This window comes from Mytilus edulis, chromosome 5 (assembly GCF_963676685.1).
Source record: "Mytilus edulis chromosome 5, xbMytEdul2.2, whole genome shotgun sequence".
NCBI classification, from domain to species: domain Eukaryota; kingdom Metazoa; phylum Mollusca; class Bivalvia; order Mytilida; family Mytilidae; genus Mytilus; species Mytilus edulis.
The window spans coordinates 31,936,616-31,945,218 of NC_092348.1; positions in this window are offsets into that span (position 1 = coordinate 31,936,616).

The window sequence follows — 8,603 nt, forward strand, 5'->3', positions numbered from 1 at the left end:
TTGCTATATCTCAGCCTTGTCATAATGCAACCTATCAGAATCTATACGTGATATTAAGTAATTTATTCAAGATGGCGTATATTTCGACTGAAACTAATAGCTCCGCACCGTGATGCGAAGCAAAAAGGTCCACAACACTGCACTAAGTCTTGTATATTTGATTTTCAACGCACCTGTTTAAAGAAATTGACGTGCGTTTTCTCAGGTTCAATATATACTTGATAATTATAACATTAACGTTACCATTTTTGTCTGCACCAGCTGCGTATTTCCACAGTAAATGTCTCCTCGGCGATGCTCGTGGCCAAAAAATTTGACAATCAACATATTATCAAAAACATATAAAATCCATATAAACCTAAATGTACAGAAGGTATATCCAAAGCTTGGTAAGAATTCGGAGCTTCGCATGACGGGGATAAGTATGCAATCAGCTAATTTTGGACTAGGCAACCAATAAGCTCGGAAATATTGTGCCTTTCTGTTCCGTATTTCCTGACAAAATTTTAACTAAATGTTTATTTTCATTTTTAAAATATGTTAAAATCACTCAAAGTATCGGCAGATCTTTTTTCATCTAACAGTTCTTGAACAAGTTCTTATTTATATTCAAGATAAAATATAATAATTAAAAGGTATGTTATTTTTGGCAGAGGAAGTACAGAGCCTGTCAGCATAAAACCACCTTTAAAAATTTAGAAATCCAATCGAAGTACTCTAATTTTTCATTTGACATGTAGAAAAATCTGCCCGTTCGGAACAAATCTTAAAATTATTAGCTTTATGTACTAATATATGGGCCCAGAATATACAGTACAAGAGGTCATCTTCAATGTATATCAAGCATGTGTGTATAGAGCCAAATTGGTTTGTTATTTTCTAGTACATAGAAATTAAAGATTTGAAAAAGGAATAATTCTAATTTCTTACCTTGTTCTGCGTCCGAGTTTTCCACGTCCAAAAATTAAACGTAGAATAAAGACATTATGACTTTTGTGGCTACCTTGAATTATCTGAGCCCGCGGATGTGTCTGAAATCAGTTTCATTACATGTATCAGCGATTTCAAAACTTGATATAATTATTCAAAGTACGTCAAGGAGTAAGTACTGAATATTTTCATAATAATTGTGAATAAACAACTTTATTTTCTTTCTGTTATTTCATTCAATTAACTTTAGTTTCGGGGTAATTTTGCTATAGGTCACTGATCGAATAATGTTATTTTTCAGACAACGAAAGTAACAAAGGTCAGTTATAACTAGAATGAAATTCAAAACAGTGTGGCTGTGGCCATTGATTGACACATAAAATTCATCCATTGACTGGGACAATTTAGGTGAACGTTTGTATGTAACGACCACTGCTCACTATGTACTTTTTAAAGACACTTAAACTATGGGGTCACCAAAGGTTCTCAACACCTTAGTAAAGTAATTCGAAAAATTAATCAGAAATAACACGATGTTTTGATTTATATCAATTATATAAATCAAAACATAAAGGTTATTCCTGATTAATTTTTCGAATTATTTTATAATTAAAGGCGTTAAGAAACCTTTGGTGACCCCACAGTTTAAATGTCTATCGTAGGTACGTCGTGGACAGTGGTCGTTGCAGACAAACGTTCACGTAAATTGTCCCAGTCAATGGATGAATTTAATGTGTCAATCAATGGCCACAGCCACACTGTTTTGAATTTCATTCTATTTATAAGGCTAGGTATATGTATTATAAAAGAGGGACGAAAGATACCAAAGGGATAGTCAAACTCATAAATCTAAAACAAACTGACAACGCCATGGCTAAAAATGAACAAGACAAACAGAAAAACAATAGTAAACATGACACAACATAGAAAACTAAAGAAGAAACAACACGAACCCCACCAAAAACTAGGGGTGATCTCAGGTGCTCCGGAAGGGTAAGCAGATCCTGCTCCACATGTGGCACCCGTCGTGTTGCTTATGTGATTAAAAATCCGGTAAATGGTCTAATTCGGTAGGTCACATTCATGAAAGGGAAGGGGGTTGTAGTTACGACGTAAGGAACATATTCGATATCATTTGTGAAACGGTTATTCCTTAACGGTCAACCAACTCGTGATGGCGTCCGTAAAATTTACGAAGGGATGATTTCAACTTCACCATTTGGATCCCTTGGTTTAATAGCTTCCTTGTGAGCAGCAACCCTCTATCAAGAAAATCATGATAGGAAATGCAAGCACGGGAATATCATATCAATTGGGAGAATTATAAGCATTGGCGTCGAAGTGAAACCGAATTGGTGTTCAATGTATTAATAAACAGCTGCGCTATGAACGCATGATACGCCCGACGTCTTGTGTGGAAGTTTTATGCAATAATCATAAATAGTTTCTGAGAAAGTTTTAAGCAATTACCATTTATTGCTTTTGAGACATGGCGGGACATGTGAACCCCCCCCCCCCCCCCTGTTCTTTTTTTACAAATATCACTAAAATAAAATTTTGAATCAAGATTAATATAACAAAGAAGTGTGTACAGTTTCAAGCAATAATCATAAATCGTTTTTGAGATACGGCACGACATGTATGAAACCCTCCCCCTTTTTTACAAAATACTCAATAACTCAAAAATGAAATTTTGAATCATAACCAAAAAGTATACAGATCTTTAGATTAATATAACAAATAAGTGTGTAAAGTTTTAAGCAATAATCAAGAATCGTTTTTGAGATACGGTGCGACATGTGAAAAAAAACACACCCCTGTTTTAGTTACAAAGTGCCGTAACTCAAAAAGTTTAAATCTTATTTTCACCAAAAAGTATACAGATCATTTGACCATCATAAAACACAACTATATTAAGTTTCATGAAATTTAGATAAGTCGTTCTCAAGTTACGGTGCGACATGTTTACGCCGGACAGACAGACGGACGGACGGACGGACGGACACCGGACATTTGTATACCATAATACGTCCCGTAAAAATTTTGACAAGCGTATAAAAAAGGGCAAGGGTATTCAACTTTTACACCCAGGATTTAAACGGTAGAAGAAATGGCAAAGTTTTCGTCGATCTTTTATTAACCTTAAAATATTTTAATAACTATATCTCTATATTCTCTGGTAATAAGGCTGACAATCAATGGATAGAAAAATAAAAATGAACTTTCTGTCGTTTGCATCAAAGTCTTCCCATAAAAAGTTATTCAAAATATCTCACATTTTGAATCCCAAACATTTGATTTTGGGTAGTAGGCATAAAAGTTTTTCATTCAACTTGTTTCCGAGTCATCGAGCCGAATTTTACAATGAAAACAAAAAAGGTACTGCAGTCCGTAAACGATCTGTTCATTTCAAAAACGTCATTGGTACGTTTCTTGTGACAGAGCAAAATAAAATCAATCGGACCCTACGCTGGAAAACGAAAGACAACCCAGTGACCATGAATGTTTTTGTTTTGGCAATAGGGGTTTAAAGGTAAGTCGACTGCTTCGCCCATCAAACGATACTAAGTAATCGAAGTTCCGCCCAATATCCCACCCAGTACCTTTCTAGACATTAGAAAGTTGGTGGATTTGTTCTTTTTTGTATGAGATTGAAGCCGAGCGACACAGTTTCGATTTCATGACCATAGATAATTTATCATATTTTCAAGAGAGGAAAAAAATACCAAAGGAACATTTGAACCCTTGAAGTCGAAAATAAATGGACAACGACATTGCAAAAAAAAAGACCAATAGACAAACAACATTCCCCTAACAAAAGACCGGGGGCGGATCGAATAAATATCGGACAATTTGAAAGATAAATTGCATTTAATTAATACAGCATAACTCATGCTACCTGAAAAGAAAACAGAGATAGACGAACTGGCGGGACAGACAATAACAGAATGTCAAAATCTACCTATACTGTCCATATATACTATGCTGTCTGATTATCTATTATAAGAGTTATTACCCTATTACTATTTTATAATGTTTTGATGTTATCTTGAAACTTTAATAAAAAATGAATAAAGATTATACGTAAATGACAAAATAAACTACACAAGGTGATCAGTCAACAAAGCCCGCATCGTCAGTCGACTCCTTTTGTACGAGTGTTTGTCCTTGAACATGTTGAAAGAAGAATATCACTTATGTTTGTCATTTTTTGTATGAAACTTCAGTAGATAGAGATGTTGTCAGTTCCAAAAATGATCAGCAGGACATGCAGAATCTACTAATACGACAGCATGACTGAAATCGTCTATGGACTTCATTGTCATGTTTTTCTCTGACTGTTTGTGACGTCTTTATACTGAATCCATTTGATGCAGGCTATGTACTGATTGCTAATTTATTCTTAGGTGTATTGTTTTTTTAATTATTGTTAGTGGCTTTGAACTTACTGTCAGTAACTGTGAGTACTCTCAGATCTGTCCTCAGTGGTTTGTGTGGTTGGGCTATACAAGTACCCGGCCACGTCCACTCTGTGTATTTCTATATGTATCCATCTGATGAGTTGAGCCATTTTTAACTGATTTTTAGAGTTTGTTCTTATGTTGTAATGTTACACCATTGTTCCAGGTTAGAGGAGGGTTGCTAACCTGGAGGATCCCGCTAACATGTTTAACCCTGCCAAATCCTGTATGTACATGTGCCTGTCCCAAGTCAGGAGCCTGTAATGCAGTGGTTGTCGTCTGTTGATGTGTTACATATTTGTTTTTCGCTCATTGTTATACGTGTTCCGGACCGTATGAGTATTTGGACCGTACGCGTACGGTCTGATTAATATCATTAAGAAGTTGCTTAAGTTTATAAGTTACAAATGTAGTAAAGTTCATGTACAGATCAACATAACTTAACTCTCAAATTAATATGGAAAGTTCAATTGTAATTGGAATAAAAGCTTTATTTGTTAACTAATAAACAAATTCACGCTTATTAAATCTATTAATATCTTGTATTTAGTATGTCGATCAGTAATACATTAATTGAATTATGATCATAGAAATTTACGATATCGGAAGTTAACATGATCACTGGTATTAAAGAGATAATAGTAACTGCAATTACGATTATCCCAATATGGCGACGGTAGATATAGGTAAAATCTTTACACTCATTTTTCTTAAATGTAGCATGCTTTTGTCAATAGTTACTCAGCTGCAAGGTTTATCTATACCATTACATCATATTTGAATCGTAACGGTGCACTGGAATCGTCTTAGCGCTTTGAAAATTGCCGTTGAAAAATTAGGTATGATAATCGTAACTCTATGGTATTTTTCTTCTTTGATAATCGTAATTTTCTTTATCGGATAATAGTAACTGAAACATAATAAATGTTACTTTCTGCATTTCAATGGTATTTTGTGTGTTAAAAATGCAAATGTCAAGTTTAACGATGACATAAACGCATATAAAAATAAATGAAGAAACTTACAGGTTAATATCTAGGACAAATTTACCTATATATATATACAGTCATGGGACTAAAGTGAGTTCCCAGTAAAAAAAAGTCCTATCATTTCAACTTGTATATCTATTTATAACTGACAACAATATGCATAACCTTTTAGTTTAAACATATTTTACTTGCAAAAGTAGCAAAAGGGATTGGACACAAGTTATAACAACATTAGAGACGTCCTCTCCCAATATAAATATAAACACAAAGTACATTTAATAGATAATGGCGAAAAAAAACACAACATAGTAGTAATGCATGTAATACATACTTCAAACAAAAATTAGAAATAAAAAGAAAAAAGAAAAAAAAAACCAATATAATAAGGAATAATAATGAAACAACTAGACTGAAGTGAAAGGTTGTAAAGTAGAAATTTAGAATGTTAATTGACTGCTTTAAATCTTTGTGTTATTCTGATATAAGATTGTACGGACTCAAAATGTCTTTGTTTTGCTGAAAAGAAAGGTCACCGTCACCAGCTAAAAGAAGCTCAATGGATATAGCATAACTTTCTAATTTTGAAAACAGTATTTCTCTGGCTTCGTTGTGAAGAGCGCACTGTAAAAAATAGTGTATACTATCCTCAACAGGGTGGCCACAGCTGCATGCGGGACTGGGTTAACACGATGTAAATCTGAATTTAAAGAACTGCACATATTTCTCAAACGTGTATGAATGATATTAATTTTCTATCCCCACAACTAAAATAGGAAGGTGGCTGTATCAATTTGGACTTCATCTTTCGTTTAAAAATATTTATGTTTTGGACGTACGTATGTCGGGGGGAAGGCTAATCCATTCAAAAGTAGTGGATGGGAAAAAGGATTTTCTAGTTATGTCTAGTCTATAACCGGGTACTACATAATTATTACTGTTTCGCAAATCGTAGTTAGATACTTGACCAACAAGCGGGGGCATTAAATCACAGAGATAATCAGGGGCAGTCTCATTATGTATAGAATAGAACATATTGAGCATTCTGGATTTTCTTCTGTTCACAAGCAATTGCCAGCCAGTTTCAAAATATATAGCTTCCCGACTAGCAAACACGGGCAACCCAGTTACTAACCTCCCTGCTTCTAACTGAACATGTTCTAAATTGTCGGCTTCTTGTTGAGTACAACCATCCCATAACTCACATACATATTCCATAACGGGTCTTATAAAAGTTAAATATATACGAGCAAGATAATTTCTATTCAATACATATTTCAATTTTTTAAGAACATTTAATCTCGTGCTTGCACACTTTAAAATATTTTCTATATGTGTATGTGAACTTTCCACAAGAGACCAACATGACTCAGATATTAACAAAAATAGGTCACCGTACGGCCTTCAACAATGAGCAAAGACCATACGGCATAGACAGCTATAAAAGGCTCCGAAATGACAATGTAAAACACTTTAGACGAGAAAACTAACGGCATTATTTATTAAAAAAACTAAATTTTATGATATACTAGTATGTAGATATAGGAAGATGTGGTGTGAGTGCCAACGAGACATGCAACTCTCTATCCAAATAACAATTTATAAAAAGGTAAACCATTATAGGTCAATGTACGGCCTTCAACACGGAGCCTTGGCTCACACCGAACAACAAGCGATAAAGGGCCCCAAAATTACTAGTGTAAAAAAACAATAGCATATTAACATCACAACATAGAAAAACACACGTTAAAATATCAATTGGCAGACTTAACTCAATCAAAAAACATAGATTAATACACTATGTAGCTGTTTTCCTAAGAACTGTTAATAATATATGCATAAAAAGAAATGTCATAAGATGTTGGAACGTTTCGTAAATAATTCATCGACATAACTTCATTATATGCTATTAGATATCTTCTATACTATTAAACGAGAAGACCTCATTTTTGGTGTCGCTTCTCTTCTTTCCACAATAAATTAATCAACACGACTCTGTGTCCTATATGTACAGTGCATAGTCGCATTTGTCATCCATTCATATGATTATTCAGATTGAGTTATTTTGGGAGAAAAACGAGAAAAAAGGCATCCGGATATTGTCCCGTCATTGGACGAAATTTTAAGTCAGATTATACTTCCGGTTTGCGTTTTTCTGTATACTTTGAACAAACAAATAGTACGAATAAAGTGTATTCTAATTCTGTTCAGAGTTTATTAAATGGAGAGGGTCTGTATACTATGTCAATTGACCACCATGGATCGATTACTAAACTAAGAATTGAAAGTAAATGCACTTTATTTATATAGTAATATACAGATAAGCGCTAAAATTATTCATGTGAACTTTTGATACCTTTTCTGAAATTCTCCATTCATTAAATATTTTACAAAATTCATTGATTACAAAAAAAAAAGATGTGGTATGATTGCCATGTTGAGACAACTCTCCACAAGAGACCAAAATGACACAGAAATTTACGACTATAGGTCACCGTACGGCTTTCAAAAACGAGCAAAGCCCATACCGCGTACTCAGCTTTAAAAGGCCCCGAAATGACGATGTAAAAAAATTCAAACGAGAAAACTAGCGGCCTTATTTATGTACAAAAAAGGAACGAAAAACAAATATGTAACACACAAACAAACGACAACCACTGAACTACAGGATCCTTACTTAAATGTTCATAACATACTAAATGTATGTTCATATTGAAATTGATAGAAAACCTAAAATTGGGAATTTTGGAAATGAAGGAGGAGGTATAAAATTTCTAACAACACTTTACATACTTTTAACTCCGCTCTGAATGCCCGCGATTTAGCGGGTGTGTTCTAGTATGTTTTAAGTGTCAATATCAATAAAACACTTTCCAGTTACGATTATCTTTCCATTTTTAAATACCATAATTACGATTATCTTTTTTTCCGAGTTACGATTATCATCCCGAATTTTTCGACGGCAATTTTCAAAGCGCTTAGACTAATCCAGTGCACCTTTACGATTCAAATATGATGTACTGGTGTAGATAAACCTTGCAGCTGAGTAACTATTGACAAAAGCATGCTACATTTAAGAAAAATGAGTGTAAAGATTTTACCTATATCTACCGTCGCCATATTGGGATAATCGTAATTGCAGTTACTATTATCTCTTTAATACCAGTGATGATGTGGGACGACAACTTTAGAATATTAGAAACTTTACAAAAAAATGCAAATGCAA